Source organism: Erpetoichthys calabaricus, chromosome 16 (genome assembly GCF_900747795.2).
Source record: "Erpetoichthys calabaricus chromosome 16, fErpCal1.3, whole genome shotgun sequence".
Taxonomy (NCBI): Eukaryota; Metazoa; Chordata; class Cladistia; order Polypteriformes; family Polypteridae; genus Erpetoichthys; species Erpetoichthys calabaricus.
In genome coordinates, this window is record NC_041409.2 from 38156936 (window position 1) to 38181024 (window position 24089).

Below are 24089 nucleotides of genomic sequence, written 5' to 3' on the forward strand. Positions count from 1 at the left end.
ACTTAATTCAATTATATTATAGCCTTGTTGCACTGCAGTGCCTTATCCAGACATACTTTAAAACATGCTGGTCATTTAAATGAACACAAGAGGGCAGTATTTATGGAACATATCAGAATGATTCTAATCAGCAAAAATGAAGCACGTTAAACGTAGTTCAGATCGGGAACATTTGAAAAGAGTTTGCCGAAAACTGTGCAATGCCAAAGCCACATGTCAACAATGTGTTACCACGTGCAAATTAAGCAGGCCACTTGTGTGGCCAGACTGCAGTAACCTACTGAATTGGCAGCAATGACAAGGAAAAAATAATGACCAGTGGATGAAGGAAATCATGCGGAGGGTACGTACAATGATACAGGATATACAACCAATGAAAACGGTGGATAAAAAATGTTTTTGTCAGCAAAACCAATTATCTTGAGCTTGGGTACCACATTCCATATAGAAGCACGGTCACCAGACAAATAATAATTTTGCTTTACCAAAATGATGCAAAAGCTGATAAATCAGTTCACACTCACAACTGACTGTTAGACTGTGCTAAAATCTAAGAATTGCTTGCATTGCAGTAACATGTCACCACAGATAAAAGACTGAAGGATGAAATCAGTGATACTACAGACACAACATTTTCAGGACAGGCAGATAGCTGACTGCCTTGCTGAGAAGTTAACTGCTGCTGTGTAGACTTGTCAACCCACAGGTAAAGTGGCTGGATGTGTTCTTGATAAGGCACCCAAAGTTGTGGCGGCTAATTCACTCAAACCTGTGAATCAGGCCTGAGTATTTACTATGGCAAGACGCTACCCCTGCCTACACAACCGACCTCACAAAAGTGGCTGTTCTTGGAGTGACAGCTAACAGGCTGCACCTATGACTCACTCCTGAGCATGTCAATATGATCCTATTCCTAAACAAAAACAGCTTGTGACATGATTTCACTTAACGTTAAAAAAAATGGAAACTGGAGGGATGAAGACTGGGCTATTATTCATCTCCCAAGAAGATAGATGGCAGTAACAGGATGCTGATGCATTCACTTGAGCTCCTGTAAAAGAGCTCTGTTAAGAACAGACTGACAGAACAGCCTGAAGTAGCACATCTAGGGGAGCCTAGATGAAGAAATGAAGAAAAAAAAAGAAGAAAAGCAAGTCGTTATTGAATTGTATTAGCAGCATTCGTTACCAAGAAGATCAGACAAGCCCACGAACAAAGCTTATGGACTTAAGCCAATTTGTATCTGTTAAAACAGTGAAAGTCAACACCAAAGAGAGTTTTTAAGAGAAGCCTAACCCAAACAAACATGGAAACGCACAGAGAGAGACTTGTTCAGTATTAACCAAGAGCTTCTACACTAAGGTGTTGGCACCACAGTCTTTAACAGCTGCTGTGTGACATTTGTTATGTTACTGCCAGGGTCTCATCCCTTGTTCAAATGTCCATTCTTGTGATTTATCTCTTTCACTGTCTTTAGTGTATTTTTCATAATTTATGTTTCACATGCTGTTTTGTATCCTCCTTTTCTATATTTTACTGTTTTTCATGTTCATTTTTTATGAATATACTGTCCTCGTTTAAAGGGTATTCACTATCTGCATCCCCCAGTTAACATGGTTATAAAATACAGAACGCTGTCCAAAAATTCCCCATACTTCTGCGGCTTCCACTTGGAAACACAATGATGGAGGTGAGCGCAAAAAAGCCACTCTGTGTGCATCTTACATTTGCTTAATGAGTGTCGTTATTAGTACTGCATGTGTTGGAAGTAGGTGGTTTCTCATAATTGTGTTGCTTTTTAACGACTTCTTCATGCCATTACTACAGCCATGTCATCCAAGTGTAGCAGTAACAGCAAATCAATTTATGGTCCCAAAAGGAAACGTGCTTCACATGGGCTGGATGGTAAATATGCGCGATTGATATTTCTTGTGCACTTTATATACCTCAAACTATGATACACACGGTTCTCAAGAAAAGTTCGTATTTGGGAGCTGAAGTGAAAACCAGGCTGCAGCATTCTTAGGTAAAGGTAACACGAATAAAGAGAACTGGGATGGAAAGTAGTGCCTGAGTCTCACCATGATTTGGAAGACAGAAAGCAAAGAACAAACTAAATATCACAGATGCATGCATGGTCTCTACTGTACACTGCCATAGGCACGTGGGTCTTGGACTGTGAAGAAAGTTGTCATCATCAAGTTGAATGTGCTTGAAATGAAGTGCTACAGAAAAAGAATGGGAGTAACTTGGAGGGCCATTGCCAGCAATAAAGAGATTGGAAACGTGTCAAACAGGAGCGTAATGGCAGAGGTCAAAATCAAAGTGAGGAAATTGGCAGTGTCTGGAGATGGCTGTAATGTAGGAAGAAGGATGACCAATTGATGAAGACAATCATGATTGGAAGATCTGAAGAAATAAGCAAAAGAGGAAGACAGAAAAGTTGACGGCTGGATGCTATCTGACTACAAAATGGATCTCCAAAGAGCAGTAGGCCTACACTTGGCACAAGAGAGGAGAGGACCCTGGTCAAGATGGAAGGTTCTCACTATTGACCCCAATGGTCCATAGGACTCTGGGATGCAAAGTAGAAGAACAATATCAGTGTTTATTGATGTAGCAGTGACCAGTCTGGAGTGGAGTGGCAGGCAAGTGCTGGTCTGTTGGTTGGAAGAGTGGCCAGAGTGTACAAGTGTTCAAAAAGTGCAGTGCTATAAGTTCAATAAATAAATAATTCATAAAAACAAAAGGTGGAGGTTAAAATCAAAATAAATAAATCCATTAAAAACAAGGGTAAAATAAACTGGCAGGTAATTGTTTTTGCTATAAAAAACCCGGTGCCTTCTTCCTCACTGGTGGCTCCCTCTGCTTATCCCCAACGGGCCTTGCAATAGAGGAATCGTCCTACTGACACATGCAGCTGACTTTCTGCAGGTCCAGGTCCCTGCCGTCCCAGGGCTACATCCTGGCTCCCTCTCCAGATGTGGGCTTGGGACCCCAGGGACATGGTGCTTATGCTGTAGCTCTCCTCCCAAGCCTCCTTGACCCCCACTGCCTTCCTGGTAGTCCACAGCGAGTCGCTCCTCTTAGTGCACATCGCTCTGGCTCCCTGAGTTGCTCAGCCACAGCAATTACTCCTTCAGCCCTCCCGAGTGTCAGCCTCTTGTGCCCGGCTCTCTTTCCCAGCTGCCTGCCTTCTCTCCCTCAAGCCTGCTCCCTTCTGCTCACTCACACTGGCTCCTTCTGCCTCCTGCTTTCCCTCTTTAACCTCCATCTTTTCTTGTTTTCGCAATTCTCCACACTCTCGCACTCGTGCTTCCCCTTTAAAATGTGGACATGGCACAGCTGGGCAATCAGCAGCTCCCAGCGTCAATTAGGGTCACAGATGATCCTATACCTGAGCACTAAGTGCAGGGCCGTCCACTCCCATATAGCGCCCAGCAACCATTTGCCACGCTACCATGCCCCCCCCACTAAACGAAGCCGCAAATCCAGCGATTATTTATTTAAAACGGCAAACAGCCGCAGACCTCACTTTACCACACTCCACCTTTTACTTTACTGGATTCAGCCATTCTGTCCATTCAAAGGACAGAGAAATACTCAGATGGGGTTACTGCTCGGTCAGGTATTGCAGGTGAAAGTCACTTTTCAGTCAAACACAGAATATGTGTTTGTCCCATTGGCATTTAACCCTGGCTCGGAAATCATCCATCTTGTTTTCGAGTGACTGGACATTTGCGAGCAAGATACTGGGCACAGGAGGATGGTGTGGTTTATTCCTCAGTTTTCCATGGTGATTCTTTCTTCATGGCTCCTGTAGCGCCTTTGTTATTGTTGCCCTCATCATGTAGGATCTCATGGAGAATCTCACCTGGACAAGACGCATCAATAGGTACCTTGAAAGTGGTTCCCAATGTTCAAAAGAGTTCCCCTGACATACAGTAAACAATTCATGCATTTATTTCTAGTAGGATTGATTACTGCAATGTGGTGTTCACTGGATGTTCAAATTGTTCTTTATATAGCTTCCAGTTAATCCAAAATGCTGCTGCAAGAAATATTACAAGAACAAGAAAATACAAACACATCACTCCAGTTCTTAAATCCTTACACTGGCTCCCGGTTAAGAATAGGGTAGATTTCAAAATCCTCCTTTTAATATTTAAAGCCTTAAATGGCCAAGGTCCGGCTTACTTATCTGAACTTATCATGACTTACAAACCAGAGCGCACATTAAGATCTCAAGATGCCGGTCTGCTTATGATTCCAAAGATTAATAAAATAACAATGGGAGGTTGAGTTTTTAGTTACAGGACTACTAAACTGTGGAATGGTCTGCCTGCTACTATAAGAGATGCCCCTTCGGTCTCAGTTTTCAAATCCCGACTGAAGACTCACTACTCCAGTTTAGCTTATCCTGACTAGAGCTGCTGATTAACTGTACAGACTGCATCTCTGTTGTTGGTCATTAGCACTAAAACATAAGTAACATGATAGTTATAATTTGTCATTAACCCTTACCTATTCTGTTTCTCTTCTTGGTATTCAAATGTGGCACTTGGTGCCACTGCCCACCTGCCAAGTTATTTTGCCCACCTAAGGTAAAGTCATCTCTGAATCGTTTGGAAAAGGGGTCCTTTCATCAGATTGGTTGGCCAATGCACTAACTCAGCTGAGGAATGGCCAATAGAGGGAGGCAGCTTGATGGATGAGGTCTCCAGGACTCTGAACAAATCCAAATCGTATTATGTGATATCATCTACTGTTAAATTCTGCTCTGTACTTGTAATATTTCTATTGCACTATTATATTGTATTGATGATTACTTGTGTTCTGTTCTGTGTATTGCATTGTATTTACCCCCTTTTTTGACACCCACTGCACGCCTGACTTACCTGGAAAGGGGTCTCTCTTTGAACTGCCTTTCCCAAAGTTTCTTCCATTTTTTTCCCTACTAGAGTTTTTTTTTTTTGGGAGTTCTTCCTTGTCTTCTTAGAGAGTCAAAGCTGGGGGTCTGTCAAGAGGCAGGGCCTGTTAAAGCCCATTGCAGCACTTCTTGTGTGATTTTGGGCTATATAAAAACAAATAATATTGTATTGTATTGTAAACAATCAAAGCATTGGTAGTCTGTGCAAACAATGTGACAAAAAATAACCAAAAAGTTAAGTAAATGCACAAATTTAGTGGTGCAACCAGGATGTCAGTCGAACTCAGCGGCACCATCTTTAAGTGTTAGTGATTTAAATTAGAGACTCGTACCACTAAAGGTATACATTTTATAACCCTGGAAGATGCATCTTCAAGTTAAATGTTGATTAAAATTCCTTTCAGCTTTCAATGAGCATTTTCATACATTATATCTAAATGCATGTACAGAGAGGTTTGATTTGCCACACTGGTTCCAAAGAGTCACTGCTTTATTTTCTTGTTTCCCAGGTCTGGCCAACCGCACTTCACCATTAGTAAACTCTGCAGTAAACACAGGTGATGCATGTCCAGCAGGCATCTTTAGCCACTACTGCACTTTTGCCAAATGGAATTCAGCCTGCAATTTGCGTGCTGGTTAAATGAAGAGCAGGACGTCTGCCGGAGAGCTCAGTGCCAGCACATCCATTCAGTGTTGGAACTTCAGTACAGTGCCCGCAGTCTCAGCAGGCAGCAAGTAAAAGTAGTGAGCTTATGGAGACCAAAAAAAAAAAAACTGTGTATGCCAAGAAGTTGATAGACACTTTGGGGTAAATTTCGCACAGTTATTAAGAATTTTTTTAACTCAGAGAACCACAGACAGACAGAATAAAGAAAGCGGGATCTTGATCAGTTCAGAGGGTCATTAAGGTCACAGTGCACAACAACTTGAAATTCTTACTTGCACGTTTTGGTGCAGTGGAAACAAACACTTCACATAAAGCCTGAAGAAACATAACAGGCACTGTAGACAAACGATTGCAGGCCCCAAGAGGTGACTTGAAGATGCACTTGTTTACCTAATGGACTTGAGTTGACATCACCACTTCACAGATACTGGAGCTCTGGAAGGGTCAAGCATCAGGCCTAACATAAGAGTGTGAGTAACATAATGGAGTTGTCTACGCTCTCGAGAAGTCACTGGTGGTAATGATAACACGGGCGTTTAAGAGCTAAGTGAGCATCCACCTGTCAGTGCACTGTCAATAGCAGATGCCAACAGTGGCCTGTGTGTCGACAAGCTTGGACACAAAAGGTAGGGCAGAACCCACCTGGGGAATCAAATAGAAAACAAAATTTAAGACAAAGGTTATACAGATGTGCTGATCATCGTGCAACACGTCTCCGCTCTAGCACCACAATCAGTGTGTAGAGCAAACATACCTCGAAACTTCTGAAAAATCTCGAAACACAGTGCCTAACATTAATTATCTTTGTTCTGACTTCAATATGAAAGGCAGATTTTTTTTATGAGGAATAACCAGAAGAAAAGATGAGATAAAAAGAGATATCAAAGAAAGAAATAACAAAACCATAAAACAACAACCCAAAATCAAAGTCAAGGTACAAAATAAAAAGTCTAATCCCAAAAATTCACAAAAGAAAGCACGTAGCTTGAAAATGACTTCAGTCTCGGTGGAACTACAGCTACAAGAGGTGACCTATATATAGTCGCATTGATGATGGCAATCACTGCACCATCCCAGTGCATTATGGGAAGTGTTACCATAGTGACACGTGCCGCAAAACCTTCAAAATGGTGGAAACAACTGGAAAAATAAAATGACAACAAAATTAACATCAAAAAAGCTATAAACTTTTAAACAAGGTCTCTAAATAATAAAACAGACAACAGAAACAAATTTTCTGAGACAGAAAATTCCATTAAAGCAGTATTACTCAATCTTAAAGCTTCAGGAAAGCTCCAAAAAACTTAAATATAAACAACAATTTGAACAACCGTAAGTTACACACACAAATGAGGATGCTTGAAGTGTGGCACTACATATCTCTTTAAAAGTCTGAGCAAGGTAAGGTGACTGGACTCGCGTGTCACTTGCACAGAGCAGAGATCCACTCAAGCAGGCCCAGTCCTCTCTATAACAAGTTCATTCGGTTTTAGAGCACCGTACCTTTGTGACTCTTTCCCTGAGTCTTTTCCTGAGGTTCCTCTCCCCTCTCACATCATTAATCCAGAATGTAGTGTCCATCTGTTTTTGTTTATTTTCATCTTTAGCCCATGACTTCCTTTTTATACATCCATTTCCTCCTCGTCTATATCCTCCCTGGTCCATACAATGAACACTCTATTTTGGAGACAATAATGGACCATAGGAAAACAATAGCGTAATAATGTTCTATAAATTGCCAAATCCAGCCTCAGTAATAAATCTTATTATTATTTCCCCAGGACTCTTGAAGGACCGTTTTAGGATTGCTTTGATTGGTGCATCTCCATGTGGGTAATTCTTATGCTTTAGGCCCACACTAACCTCCTTTACACCACTGTTTTCTATCCTTTATGGTCCCATGACCCAGTTTTGCCATTTTGTTGAATTCATTGACAACCCACTAACAGCAATTGCAAACCACCTCCTGGTGAAATGCACTAACGACTCTCCCTACAGAACAGTAAAATCTGCCTAATTTGTCCCCCTGTTCCCCACAGACAGCACTTCCGGTCACAGTCCAGATCCTGACATCACTCCCTGCTACAGCTTCCTTCCCCCCAGCTCTAAAAACCTCCAACCTCAGCAGTCCCATCCTGGTCCCAGTCCTTTATGATCACTCTGTTTCATTAAGGCATTTCTGATTCTTACTCATGCCCTTTTTGCAAGTATATAGGGAGGATCCCCAAACCTTTCTCGAATGTAATGAATTATTATTATTATTATTATTATTATTATTATTATTATTATTATTATTATCCTTGTCTGTTTTGTTACAGGGTCAAAAACTGGGAAATCTACATTTTTCAAGCCAAAATCACAAAACAAAGTCATAGTCTAAGAAACAAGTAGAAAAATTCTTAAGCCAGGAAGAAATTGAAAGCACACTGAGACTTGAACTGAATCATATCCACAATTGTGGAGCAATCAGAAAATGGCTGACACTGATGTTTATGATGTGGCAATGATGACATCACGAGTCACACACCGCTGCCATGTTGTACCAACCATAACTGAACGGACTGGAAAATGTTGAGTTTTTTTCATCTTAACACGGCACCATTTTGTTTTGTATGGGTGTTGCCAAAAACATTCAACATATTCAAAATGAAAACTAATTATCCTAATAAAAAAACAATTGGACCACAAAACACATATAAAGCATTCCCAACAAACCCAAAAGAAACTTACCACAAAAGTCAGACTATAATACAGTGAATTCTCATTATCTACAGCGTTTATGTTTTTGAAAAACTCTAGAGATACTCAAAGCACAGATAGTGAAGTATTGGTCATATTATGGTAAAAAATGGGGTTAGTTTTAGGCAGGACACTGTCTTGAGGGGGCAGCTGATGGGGGAAGATGGGGTTGGGAGGACATGCTAGCCCTCTACTCTTGCCCTTTGAGGCTTAGTAATGAACTTTCCAGAGCTTCATCTATGGAAATCTTGTTTCAACATTTACTTCCTCAATACTGAAGTTTGGTCGTCTTCTAGGCGCTCCATTAGAGGCCGCAATCAACAGCAGTAGGGCTGATCCAAGGACCTCAGCCAATCACCTAAGAGCATTGTGTACAAAAGGGAGGGACTTAATCAGAGCAAGCTTATGACATGTAGTGACTGGGAATTCTTCATTTGTGGGGAACAATTGCAAGCCTTGGTCACCATCAGAAATGGAGTTCAATGGCTTGCATACGCCTCTCGTCACTGGGTTGACACACGCTGATCCTTTCATTATAGCACACATGCAGCACTGCAAATCTACGGGCATCACAGACTTGTTATTGCTCAATTTGGGGTTTTGCTGCAGCACGATTGGTCTCTGAGAATTATTTTACTGCTGCACATGGCCACAAACACACAGAGTAGACACTGGGTGCCGCGAAAAGAGTTCCACTTTTGTAATAGCAGATAAACAAATTGATAGCAACAATTAACTGTAGCTAGCAGAAGAAACCTAAGTGCCTTAGAATCCTCTGCATAAGCACCTAGCACACACCAAAGGTTTTTTATTTTTATTTTTTTTACTTAATTTTTATCCCTACACTTGGATTCTGCTTCTAAAGTAACAATCTTAAAACAGCGTGAAGCAACCAGAATGTCACACGTAAGGTGGCTGACATCAGTGTGAATAGCAACAAGTGTTGTGACCAAAAAGAAAAAGGTTGTGCACTCAAACAAGTCATCAACATAAATAATAATATGTGAAATAATCAACGATGACACCGACGGAGGTCTTGATCCACTAATTAATAAATACAAAGGATAAAATAAAACAAGACTTGAATAACCTCAACGTTATAATAAACAAGCAAGACTGAGTAACTCATTAAAAAGAATGGTGCATTAATTTATTAATTTTGCTATTTCATATAGCAAATTAATTAGGTAATTCACAGATACGATTAAACTGTATGAATTACTAATTATCTATAATGAGTGTGTCACATATTTCTCTGATTGAGTAATTAAGGAATACAAAGGGCTGACTGGCCAAATGAGGGGCCTTACTGAGCAGGGTGATTAACAAGTAATTACCAGGTGATGACGGAGCGAATTAAGAATTGACAAGTTAAGGAATATGAAGGATCTGACACAGCAACTAAGGGAGCACATGACTAAGTAGCAATAATAAGGAATATGAGGGGTTAATTGATTGAACAATTAAGAAACATGGCAGGCCTTTTCACGTTACTAATTAGCTATTATGCCTGACTAATTGAGGTGAAAGACACACTGACTAATTAAGCAGAAAGAACGATTAATCCATTGAATAATTAAGGGGTATGACAGACTTGTGCGAGCTACTGATTACCTGGTATGACGGAATGACTGATTAAGAGAAAAGATGGATTTGATTGAAGGACTAATTAATTAATTATAGACAGACTAATGCAATATGATTGACTGGCTAATTAAAAGATATGACTGAATGACCATAGTGTTGGCCCGAGTGACTGATACGACTGAACAACTGATTTGGGAATATTAAAGACTGCATACAGGGCAGTGAGCCGCTGACCCCAAAGTTATTTCCCTCTAATATTTGTTTCCTATCTGCTATTATCAGCGCACCCCATGGTGAACTCACACCCTGCCCATGGATGCTTCCAGCCTTGTGTCCAATACTGTAAGGGAAGGCTCTAGCCTCCACAGAGACCTGGACTATACTGAATGGAGATATCCTCCTGGGGGCTCAGAGGGGCAGCAGCCTCAAGGGTCAGGTGTGTTTGCTTCCTGGTCTCATGTCCATGTGGAGTTTGCACGTCTCCCTATTTCTTCGCACTCCACATTTCCATTACACAGAAAATGTAAGACATTTTTTAAGAATAAACCAATTTATTCATTTTGCCAATGTTAAACACACACTGAGCAGAGATGAACGCAGGCCCAGCTGGCATGCAAAGGCAAAGAGCATAAGCAGGATAGATAGATAGATAGATAGATAGATAGATAGATAGATAGATAGATAGATAGATAGATAGATAGATAGATAGATAGATAGATAGATAGATAGAAAAGGCAATACATAAGACAGACAAGCAGTAAAGGCACTGCATATCAGATAGATCAGCCGGCTCATCTTCTAACCTTCTATGGCAGCAATGACCACCAACTATAAACTGCTCTATCTGTGACACCATTCCATCCCAGCATACACTGGGACATCCTGGAGTGTCTGAGCTCAGGGTATACCTGACCTGCCAGTGCCATAGCAGACGTATAGCCCCCTCACGTATAGCCCCATCCCCTGCCATAGTAAGACCGTACCAAGCAGGCGTCAGACCCCCTCTAATGCAGCAGCGACTTGCTGGCTGAACCTTCACCGGTTACGTATTGCAAATGAGCGACACATACAGAGCTGTCACTCCACCAAGCGAGAGGCACATCCTTAGGCGAGTATCTTGCAGGCTCAGACTGCACATCACTGTCTGGCTGCGCCGGGAGATTCCGATCATATCACATCAGTCATCGTCTAAATGGCAATGCGGCTTGATAAATGATGTTCATTCTCCTTTAGATGTTGTAACTATTACAATCTGACACTTCAAATGCATCGCAAAATGCCAAGTTGTGCGGCTGTCCAGAAAGTATTTATTTTGTTAACATGGTGCTGCCCGCGCACTGGCATATGATGAAGAAGTAATCAAGCCGTGTGACATCTCCAATATAGCGCTTCACTTTATGAGGACACCCATGCCTGAAATTTAAATAGAACTGCCAACGCTTCTGTCTTGTGGCAGAGTTAATCATAAAAATTTGTTTAGCTACATCAACGTTTTTTTTTTTTTTTGCATTAAACGCTGGTCCCATGAAAGATGGCTCAGCATTACCTCAGTGGCCTCTGATCGGGGAACACGGAGGGTCCTGATAAGGCAAGACAGATAAGCCCCAATGCATTCATATTGTGTCGTTCTCTAGGCGTATGATGCCTGGGTATGTGTGTGTGTATGTGAGTTCCACTAAACTTTTTTTGACTGACAATACATTGATAATTACAGTATTTATAAAAGATTCATGGTGGTGCTACATAAGGGAGTCATTGCAATTGGGGGATTAACTCAAAGTTGGCTATGTGCTGAGCTGTGGACAAGCAGGACGGGGTCCTGTGGTGCTGCCACTGTTCCAACAGTCTGAGTAGAGTGTAGAGGAGACTCTGTTAGGCATCCAAGAATGCCTATGGTGTGCTGTTCATGAGGCATGTCTGAGGACAGGCTGGCCCCACAAGGATAGTGAGTTCACATGGGCACTCTTAGAAGATGTCAGATCAGGATGGGAAGCATGCGCTGGTACAGCGCGTGGACACACCCACCACATGACAAAACAGCTCAGGATCCTGGTTGGTAACCCCCCAGGCAGACACACGGTCCAGTCCCACCCTTCAGAAATGACGATCTATCTGCTGCAGCCAGGTGATAAGTCGACATCCCCTTGGCCTGGTCCAGCCACTTGGGTACTCTGTGAGCCAGATCACCCTTTGGGAATCACACCACATGGCCAGAGTGCCGTAACTGATGCTCCCTCACAATGCAGGTAATGTGCCTCATTCGGGAATCCATGACCAACTGACACAAAGTCAAACCAGTGGTACCCAAGGATTCTCCAAAGAGACACAGTATCAAAGAAGTCCAGTCTTCATCTCAGGTTACTGGATAGCGTCCATGTCTCGCCCACCATATAGCAAGGCAGGAAGCACCAGGGCTCTAAAGACTTGGACCTTCGTCCTTTTGCATAGATATCAGGAGCACCACACACCCATTTCCAGTGACCTCATGACACTCCATGCTTTCCCAATCTGCCTACTGACTTCGTAGGAAGAGTCACCAGAGACATGAATGTTACTGCTGAGGTAAGTAAACCTCTCAACATGGTCAACACTCTCTCCGCAGACACACTGCTGATGGCTGTGCCTAAGAGGACATTAAAGGCCTGCATGTTGGTTTTTATCCAGGAATCTTGCAAGCCCAGACATTCAGACTCCTCACTCAATCTCTCGAGCGCCCCAATCAGAGCCTCTGTTGACTCCACGAAGATCATAGCATCGTCAGCAAAGTCAAGATCTTCGCAAACAAATGTCCCACAGCTGCTGGACCCCACGACCTTGCCCAACACATAGTCTATACAAGCATTCAACAGAGTAGGAACAGAACACACCCCTGACGAACCCCAGAATCAACTGGGAAAAACACAGAGGTTCTGCCTCCACTCTGCGCAACATTCACAGTACCAGTGTATAGGTCGGCCATGATATCCAGCAACCTTGAGGGGATCCTGAGAAGTCTCAGGATGTCCCACAGGACAGGTCAGTCAATTGAGTCAAACGCTTTATGAAATCAACAAAGGCTGCAAGGAAACTCTGCCGATATTCAAGTTTGCGCTCCATGAGAACCCTCAGTACCAGAATGTGGTCGATGGTAGACTTCTTAGGCATAAAACCAGACTGTTCCAGTCGCTGGTAGATGAGCAAGTGATCATGGATCCTATTGAGGAAGACCCTAGCAAGGACCTTACCCGGCACTGAGAGCAGTGTTATCCCTCTGTATCCAGGCGATCACCCTTCCTTTTCCAGATAGGGATGACAAGTCCTGTTTTTCAGTCAGTTGGGATGACACCCATATCCCAAATGGAAGCAAAGATTGCTTGCAATGCCAGGACGACAGCCTTACCAGCAGCCAGTTGAAGTTCACCCAGGATACCACAGATCCCTGCAGCCTTCCCTACCCTCAGCAGATTCACCTAGGAGATGGCACTCATCAATGTACATGATTGTTGTCTTTCTTTCTGTTCTTTTCTTTCTCCTCCACAGATCCCAGGTGAGTTTTGCCCAACTCCAGTCCCAACTCACCTGATAGAGACGGATGGTTCCTTTTAAACCTGAATCCAAGAGAATGTCTGCCACATAAGCAGTGCAACCAAGTCAGGTGGAAACTCCCCATGACAGAAGTCCTAGGCCCCCAGCAACTCCTACTAATGGCATCCAAGGACCCCAACAGGGCCGTCCAACTTGGATGCAAACGGGAGCTATATCAGAGGAATGCTGCCACTCAGTGTGCTGGGGGAGTACGTGGCCCCAGGAGGCAGCATCTGTGCTTTTGCTATAATGGCATCATGGCACCAACCTGGCCGGGGTGCCCATCCATTCATCTCCTCCTTTACAGCCCCCACACCATGACACCCACTATACAGCACTGCAACACTGTATGGTCTCCATGTTTGAATCTGGTGGTCATCAGCACCAAGATGATCCATTACTACTAAAACACAGCTCAGGCTGTTTGTGCCTCCAGTCCAGATAGATTAGGCAATGGCAGGCGGCCAACTGCAGATTGCGTTGAGGATTCAAGGTCTATAGAGTCTCAGTGTCAATGCACAATTCTATGAAAAATATGTGCCCCCTCTTATTTCAATACTTGCCAGCAGAATCTTTAGCAGCAGTAATCACAACTTAACACTTACCTATAATTTGATGTCAGCCATTCACATTGCTGTTTAGCCCTCTCTTCTTTATGGAACTGCATTAACACAGACATACTGGTGGGTTTGCAAGCGTGAACTGCTCATTCCAGCTTCTGCCATTCTGTCTCTATTGGTTTGGGACTTTGACTAGGCTGCTCCAAAACTTTCAGACAAGAGGACCTGCTGTGGTCAGATGGACATTCATAAAAATGAATGAGTCCTGGATCAGAGGAGATTTCCAATGCCCCATTGCTGAATCGAGGGACTAGATGGGTCTCTTGTCTGTCCCCCGTCTACTGCTCTCCCTCTGGTTTCCTGTAACTCTTAGGTGCGCTGGGCTTGTGGAGGCCAAGCCTTGGTGAATTCATGCTTCCTACTGACACTGTATATCCATCCATCCATTTTCCAACCCGCTGAATCCGAACACAGGGTCACGGGGGTCTGCTGGAGCCAATCCCTGCTAACACAGGGCACAAGGCAGGAAACAATCCTGGGCAGGGTGCCAACCCACCGCAGGACACTGTATATTATACTGTATTATTACATTGTATTATATTTTACTGTTCTGGTATTTAATTCTGTTAATTTGATCTCGGGGTAGGAGAGGCTCAGTGGCACAGTGGTTAGCACTGCTGCCTCACAGCTCAGGTCACACTTTTGGCACACAACATACTTGGCAGACATTGTACTATTAGAGTTCACTCACAACTTGTTCAGTTTCTCCATTGACTCAAATGAATGATGTGAGACTTTTGCGAGGACTCATTCACTAATCACTGCTTCTCCCTGCTACTGAGCCATTCAGTTGTAGACTTGCTTTTGTACTTTGAGTCTCTCTCTTGCTGCATAACCCAATTACAATTCAGCTTCCAGTCACAGAGGGACAACCAGACAGTGTCCTTAAGAATATTCTGGTAAAGTGCTGAATGAATAAAAAAACAAAACAAACACAGAACCTTAACAATCAACTTTGCGTGGCAGCACACACTGACAAGAGGGGACTGAGGCAAAAGCAGTGGCTCAGGCCCACTCCGGTCAGTCAGTGTCCAGCCAGTGGACAGCCTTGAGTTTGAGGTTCCCTTCAAATGTGAAAGATGGGTTTACAAAGGTACCTCAGTAATAATAAACTTCGGAGGCTGTCATACGGCTTCATGACTCAGGCGTCGCTGAGAGTGGCAGCCTTTTCAGCAGCTCCGTGTACGACTTTATTTTTCTACCTTTTATTTCTCTCTTTTGTTATTACTTTTTTATTGATCACTCCTATCACTTTCTTTTATGTGGATTTGTTCCCTGGACACTTTTACTTTTACAACATGGACATGGATTTTTACACGCTGAGACTCGTCTATTCAAGCAGTCAACTTCAAGCGCTGAGAACAAATGCCAATGTCGGTGTGGTTCCCTATTTACCCGACAAGGTAAGAAGGCGGTAAGCTAAAAATGAAGCAGCTTGCGAGAAAGTGGCGTTTTAAGCCTTCGGTGCCTTCTGTGATCCTGGGAAATGTGAACTCAATCTCAAATAAGATCGACGAACTGGCTGCGCTGGTAAAAATGTCAGAACCTACAGAGAATGCAGTTTGTTGTGCTTTTGTGAAACGTGGCTAACTACCACCATCCAAGATGCTAACGTGGAGCTACCTGGGTTTAGCACAGTTAGAGCGGACAGAGATGCAAGTACCTGCGGGAAGCACAAAGGAGGAGGACTCGCTCTCTATGTTAATACACGGTGGTGTAACTCTGGACATGTAAATGTCATAATCTCCACTTGCTGCAGGGACATCAAACTGTTGGCCGTAAGTTTGCGTCCCTATTACTTGCCCAGAGAGTTTGGACACGTCATTGTTGTTATTGTTTACATCCCTCTTCAGGCGGACGTGGAGATAGCGAGTGACATCATCCTATCTGCTGTTGCTAAGTTAAAAATGCAGCATCCTGAGGCACTTGTGCTAATCGATGGAGATTTTAACCATGTGACGCTGGACAAAACATTACCTGCCTTCTCCCAGTTTGTGGACTGTAACACCCAGGGAAATAAGACTATTGATTTACTGTACGCAAACGTTAAAGACGCATACAGTGCCACCCCACTGCCTGCGCTTGGGAAAGCAGATCATAACCTGGTTCTGCTTCAGCCTCACTACAAACCAAAAGTGAGGGTCCTACCTACAACCACACGCTCATTCAGGAAGTGGTCCCCTGAGGCAGAGCAGGCTCTGAGAGACTGCTTTGGAACTATGGACTGGGATATCCTGCGGGGATCACATAGTGAGAACATTGAGGAGGTTGTTGACTGCACTACTGACTACATCAACTTCTGTATGGACATTGTAGTTCCAGTAAGAACTGTACGCTGCTATGCTAACAACAAGCCATGGATTACAAGTGACATCAAAGGCCTTTTGAACCAGAAGAAAAGGGCTTTTAAAGGCGGTGATCAGCATGAGTTCAAGCGCGTGCAGAAGGAACTCAAAGTCCAGCTCAGGGCGGCGAAGGAGCAGTACAAGAGAAAGCTGGAGCAGAAGTTGCAGAATAACAGCATGAAGGAAGTGTGGGATGGGATGAATATCATCACTGGCTGCAGCTTGAAGCGGGGTGCCACCATCGAGAGAGACGTGAAGAGAGCAAACCAAATGAACAACTTCTTTAACAGGTTTGACCACCCTAACCCACTCTCACCTCAGAGTACTACACCCTCCACCCATCCTTCTGCTGATACCAACATAGGAGAGACATCCCCACCCACAATTACAGCAGCGCAGGTGGGCAGAGAGCTGAGGAGACTTCGTGCCAGCAAACCAGCGGGTCCAGATGGAGTATCGCCACGACTGCTGAAGGTCTGTGCGCTGGAGCTGGGGAGTCCTCTACAGCGCATCTTCAACTTCAGCCTGGAACAGGGGAGAGTCCCGAGGCTTTGGAAAACATCTTGTATCATCCCAGTCCCAAAGGTATCACGTCCTAGTGAGCTGAACGACTTCCGGCCTGTCGCTCTGATGTGATGAAGACCATGGAGCGGCTGCTGCTTCACCACCTGAGGCCACAGGTCTGCCACGCCCTCGACCCTCTGCAGTTCGCATACCAGGAGAAGGTGGGAGCGGAGGATGCCATCATCTATATGCTACACCGATCACTCTCCCACTTGGACAGAGGCATTGGTGCTGTAAGAATTATGTTTCTAGACTTCTCTAGCGCCTTCAAACCATTCAACCTCTGCTCCTTAGGGACAAGCTGACAGAGATGGCAGTAGATTCATACCTAGTGGCATGGATCGTGGACTATTTTACAAACAGACCTCAGTATGTGCGTCTCGGGAACTGCAGGTCTGACATTGTGGTCAGCAACACAGGAGCGCTGCAGGGGACTGTACTTTCTCCAGTCCTGTTCAGCCTATATACATCGGACTTCCAATACAACTCAGAGTCCTGCCACGTGTAAAAGTTTGCTGATGACACTGCTATCGTGGGCTGCATCAGGAGTGGGCAGGAGGAGGAGTATAGGAACTTCATCAAGGACTTTGTTAAATGGTGTGACTCAAACCACTTACACTTGAACACCAGCAAAAACCAAGGAGCTGGTGGTGGATTTTAGGAGGCCCAGACCCCTCCTGGACCCCATGATTATCAGAGGTGACTGTGTGCAGAGGGTGCAGACCTTTAAATACCTGGGGGTGCAGCTGGATGATAAATTGGACTGGACTGCCAATACTGATTCTCTGTGCAAGAGAGGACAGAGCCGGTTATACTTCCTTAGAAGACTGGCATCCTTCAACATCTGCAATAAGATGCTGCAGATGTTCTATCAGACGGTTGTGGCTAGCACCCTCTTCTACGCGGTAGTGTGCTGGGGAGGCAGCATAAAGAAGAAGGACGCCTCACACCTGGACAAACTGGTGAGGAAAGCAGGCTCTATTGTAAGCATGGAGCTGGACAGTTTGACATCCGTGGCAGAGCGACGGGCACTGAGCAGGCTCCTGTCAATTATGGAGAATCTACTGCATCCAATGAACAGTATCATCTCCAGACAGAAGAGCAGCTTCAGCGACAGACTGCTGTCACTGTCCTGCTACATTGACAGTCTGAGGAGATCTTTCCTCCCCCAAACTATGCGACTCCTCAATTCCACCCGGAGGGGTAAACGTTAACATTATTCAAAGTTATTGTCTGTTTTTACCTGCATTTTTATTACTCTTTAATTTAATATTGTTTTTTGTATCAGTATGCTGCTGCTGGAGTATGTGAATTTCCCCTTGGGATTAATAACATATCTATCTATCTATCTATCTATCTATCTATCTATCTATCTATCTATCTATCTATCTATCTATCTATCTATCTATCTATCTATCTATCTATCTATCTATCTATCTATCTATCTATCTATCTATACGGGCCTCATTGACATGGTGTGTAACTTTTCCCTACTCCTAGGTGATCTCTTTAATACAATTTCAAGCAGCCTCCTTGGCTCCTGGCATTACTTCAGAGCCACAGATCTTGAGGAGGCCCACCTCCATGATTCAGGTTTTCAACAGCCAACCACGTTTATGTTTTCCACTTTAAAATCACGTCTACTGCTTTACTGGCGACCTTAAATCACAGGCAGGCAGATAGAAAATGACAGTGCTGGAGTGAGGCTTTTAGTGCGCTTTTAGCATTTCCAATGGAAAGCCGGCTCTGCTCGAGAAAAAAAAAAAAAAAAAAAAAAAAAGATGAATGCTGCTTTTAGGCAAGTTTACACACAGAGAAGATCAAATTAATTAAAGAAGAACTCAAACATGGGCTTTATTAAATTGCAGTAGTCACTACTATCTTTTATATTTAGAGACAAGGACAGAGTATGTGTACACCCATACAAGTGGACGAGGGACACCTGCTCTTTATGTGCAGTTGTAATGATTCATCTGGTTATGATTTAACTGGGAATTCTGTTCATATTCTAATTTTTTTCCCAATTCTGTCATGACCGCTATTTATTGTTTTGTCCCATAATGCTATTTTGTGTCTCCTTCATGTTGTATTAGCAATGTACTAGCTGAGTTACCCATCTAAGATAAGTTAAAATCTAAGTAATCAAAGTAGACCTTGACGTATTTAGGGTTAACGTTTACACTATGCCATTTATTGGAATGTACTTTGTTGTGCACATAGCAATGCAATTCATTGCATTTTTCATCCCAACAAATGCAGCATCACATACATCTGAGGACCTAAAATGCATTACATTTTTCATTTCAACAGATGGTGCATCCTAAACACTACCACTGCTTTGAAAAATCCCAAAACATTTGGCATAAAACAGAGACAAAGCAACCAGACGGGCACAGAGATACACAAAGAGACACTTGTCCTTTTATGAAGGTGGACTTACCATGGAAGCACATGCTGCTCCATATCCAAGATTTTGGAGAAATCTAAAACTCAGTGACAAGAGGCATCAGGGCGTGATTTCTGGCCAGTTCACAATTTTTTTTAAGCCTCTTAATGACCAAAGACTTTTGGATACCATTTTGAGTTTTCATAGGCAGTTGGTTTTGACCCTTGCACTGTCAGACAATGGTATGAGACAGGCCATGGGGCAACAGACCAGGAGATAAGCGTAGTCAAAACCATAAGGACCATTGTTAATACCAAAACCCAAATGGTAAATCAAAGTCAAAATATACAGTGTGTAACAAGTCATTAACTAAGCAATTGCACACTTCTGTTTATAAGAGATATTCAGAATCTCAAATGCTGTCTACATGTGGCAGTGTTGTGCCCGATATATTACATACAATGCGCCACTTCCAGGAACACCCCACCAACACTACCACATCATAGTAACAGAGCTACAAAAAGGTACCATCTGCAGAGAAGAATGGCAGAAACTCCCAACATCCAGGAGTATGCCATGTAAGACCCAAGTAGACTCCAGGCTGGAATGGTTACCAATAGGGCTTCAATGAAGTAATGAGGAAAGGGTCCAAAAACTTTTGTTCATATGATATTTCAGCTTTTTATTTTTAATAAGCAGAAAAAAATCTTGTTTTTGCTTTGTCATTCTGGAGTATTGAGTGTTATTTTAAAAATTAATTGAAATGATTTTAACTCAAGGAATCGACACAACAAAATGTATAAAATGTGAAGGAGTCTGAACACTTCCTGAAGGCGCTGCAGATAGGAAAAGCAGACAAAGATGGAAGGCACTACATAATGGATGGATGAACATTATCATCTCCAATCCTGGTAGTGGTGACCACTATCTGCTCCTTGAAACGCAGTTTGTCTCATTCAGACCAGACAGCCCATTAAACGATTTGATGCCTATCTGGTACATGTTTTGGACATATACATCTGCCACTTTGTCACCATTTATCATCCATCCATCCATTTTCCAACCCGCTGAATCTGAACATAGGGTCACGGGGGTCTGCTGGAGCCAATCCCAGCCAACACAGGGCACAAGGCAGGGAACCAATCCTGGGCAGGGTGCCAACCCACCGCAGGACACACACAAACACACCCACACACCAAGCACACACTAGGGCCAATGTAGAATCGCCAATCCACCTAACCTGCATGTCTTTGGACTGTGGGAGGAAACCCACGCAGACACGGGGAGAACATGCAAACTCCACGCAGGGAGGACCCGGGAAGCGAACCCGGGTCCCCAGGTCTCCCAACTGCGAGGCAGCAGCGCTACCCACTGTGCCACCGTGCCGCCCACCATTTATCATTTTACAAGAAATTAATTTATGTTGCTTTGCTGTTAAGGTGCTGCACGTGTCCCGCATGAGCTGATTTCTCTGTTTAGGTACCACAGGTTGTCCCGTAATCAAATAACCATCAGGAAAAGGCAAGGAGCCAAGGGTGTAGTGAAATGCAAAAGTCGCGCCATGCTGCATCTCACAGAGAGAGTGGAGTTCTCTCGAAGGATGGAGTCGGCACAAAGACTCTTCCAGGTCGTCTTTAACTCTTTTAGGGCGGATGTTGACTTCTGTCGACAGCAGGGGTTGAGGTTGTATGTTGACTTTAGTTGACATCCAGGGGCAGAGCGTAATAATCAGCTGTAGACATTGACAAAATTAACCATCACGCTATGGGTAGACCCTCTTTGCTAGGAGGATGGTTAGACTCATTGACTTGACATCGAGTCCCTGTGTGTGTGTGAGGAGCGTAGGGTAAACAGTGTCTAAAATGGCATTGACATCGGGCAAAAGAGCAAAGCGAATGTGCAAAGCAAAATACTCTGTAGGTATTATTTATTTTTTTCTTTTTACATATTATTGCTGAATCAGACTCTGACTCATAAAACTCCAATATTGATGCAAGTGATCAGGAAATCAAAAACAAAAGGCAGGTAGTTGTTTTTTTCCCCCAGAAAGTGCCTTTCAGCATATAAACGGTTAGACAAACAGATGTGTAGTAAGTATGTAAGCACTGTGACAGCCGATCTAAGAAAGCTATTGTTTAATGTTAAATGCATATAGTGTTTGCTTTGTATGCTTTTTAGAAAACTGAGTTTTTGTGAAAAATATTCAGACCTGGTGGCGGCGCGGTGGCGCAGTGGGTAGCACTGCTGCCTCACAGTTAGGAGACCTGGGTTCGCTCCATGCGTGGAGTTTGCATGTTCTCCCCGTGTCTGCGTGAGTTTCCTCCGGGTGCTCCGGTTTCCTCCCACAGTCCAAAGACATGCAGGTTAGGTGCATTGCCGATCCTAAATTGCCCCTAGTGTGTGTGCGTGTGCCCTGCGGTGGGCTGGCAACCTGCCCAGGGATCTGTTCCTGCCTTGCGCCTTGAGTTGGCTGGGATTGGCTCCAGCAGACCCCCGTGACCTTGTGTTAGGATATAGCAGGTTGGATAATGGATGGATGGATGGATATTCAGACCTGGGAGAAAATGAAAAAAATAATTAGCCCGGAAAGAGTTAAAAGCAAGTCAGACCAAATCAGGGCCTCGCTGCTGTTGCCGAGTCGGCAGTAATTTGTGGAGTGCACGAGACATGCCTCTAGATAATTGTAAATCAAGTCAGGCCTCGTTAGGTGGCCTTGAGTCTCTGGCCATAATTACTTTCAGCATGTGATTCATATTTTGAATTGCCAATGTATCAATCTGACAAATTGAACTTTGTACTGCAGTTACATTCACATTTTCCCAGAAGAGACAAAACGAGCGTTTAAAGCTCACCAATAGGATCGGCTGACACGAGGTGCACGCAGCATAAATGCAGAAAAATGTACCATTAATGTCCACCCTTTGATGTAAGAGAAAAGGTTTAAAAGGAGTCTCAGGTGGGAGCTGCTAATGGTCATTCTGTTCAGGCAAAAAAAAAAAACTTTAAAAACTTTAACTAGCTACGCTTACCCTTCAAAGATAAGTACAGAAGAAACAAAAAGCTATGAGATGAGTATACAGTGCTCTCCTGTATGTTTAGGTCAAAGAAGGACCCCTCTGCTGTACAGTTAAAAATTACAAATCAAACAATTCAGATATTGGGATTAAAGTGTACATTGCAGACTTTCATTTAAGGCGGATTTGTACACATTTTGATCACCCCAGGTAGAAATTAGCATAATTTTTCTTCAGGGACCCCCCATTTCAGGACACCATAATATTTGAGACAGTTGGCATCACAAGTGATTGTGATGTTTCAGGTGTGTTTCATGGCTTCATAAGACACCTCGGCTTGCTTCTACTCTTTGGAGTCTGCAGTTGCCATTGTTCAACATGAGCTGTACCAGTGAAAGCCAAAGAAGTCATTATGAGGCTGAAAGACAAGAATAAAACCATCAGAGACATCGGTAAGACCATAGGATGACCTAAATCAACTGTCTGGAATATCATGAAGAAGAAAGAACACGCTGGTGAGCTCAGTAATCGTAAAAGGACTGGTAGGCCAAGGAAGACCTCCACTGCTGGTGACAGAACACTCCTCACTGTGGTAAAGAAAAAGGACCAAACACCTGTCCAACAGATCAGAAAGAGTCTTCAGGGGGCAGATGTGTGTGTGTCAGAGATGACTATCAGCAGAAGACTTCACAAACAGAAATACAGAGGACACACTGAAGATGCAAACCACAAGTTAGCCACAAAAACAGGATGGCCAGATGACAGTTTGAGAAAAAGGACTCCAAAGAACCTGCAGAATTCTGGAAAAAGGTCTTGTGGACAAACGAGACAAAGATGAACCTGCATCAGAGTGATGGCAAGAGCAAAGTGTGGAGACCAAAAGGAACTGCCTAAGATCCAAAGCAGACCACCTCATCTGTTAAACAACATGGTAAGGGTGTTATGTCTTGGGTATGTATGTCTGCCACAGGTCCTGGCACACTTCTCGTCATTGATGATGGAACTGCTGACAGCAGTGGCACAGTGAATTCTGAGGTGTACAGAGACATCTGATCAGCTCAATTTCCAGTAAATGCCTCCAATCTCGCTGGATGACACTTCATCCTACAAAATAATAAGCCAAACATACTGCTGAGGCAACACAGAGCTAAAAAAATGGAAAAAAAACTAGAATGGCCAAGCCAGTCACCTGATTTAAATCCATTTGAGCAGGTATTTCATGATCAGGTTAGAACACATCTCACACCTGATACACTGGCAATTCAAAATATGAACCACATGCTGAAAGTAATTATGGCCAGAGACTCAAACATCATACATCTTATAAGTGGAGATCTTATGAGCTTCAACAAGCTTTTCACAGTCCTGAGCCAATTTGAAAAACTTGGGCTAAACTTGTAATGTGTAAGTCTGCCCTTAGGGTGGACTACCAACCCCAGTGTTATTTTCTATGAACGATTTAGTATAGTACCTTGTGGAAGACATGGTAGGATACAGCATCTTGGGTTCAGATCCAACCATCATCACATTCCATGCGGAGTTTGCATGGGCTTTCCTGCTGGCACTCTGTTTTTTTTTCCCCACATCTCCAAAGGCCTTTGTTACACTACATAACCTGAGTAGTCAGTCGATCCTTAATTTACAAAATCTTAGTGAGTGAGGGACAGTGGCAG

At 43.5% G+C, this 24089-nt stretch overlaps 1 protein-coding gene across 1 annotated transcript in view; it reads right to left on the minus strand.

Annotated features, from left to right (window-relative positions):
* The window catches only part of tmem121aa (transmembrane protein 121Aa), a 374667-nt gene that overhangs the window by 241753 nt on the left and 108825 nt on the right, over positions 1–24089 (minus strand). The gene's annotated exons all lie outside the window — the stretch shown is intronic.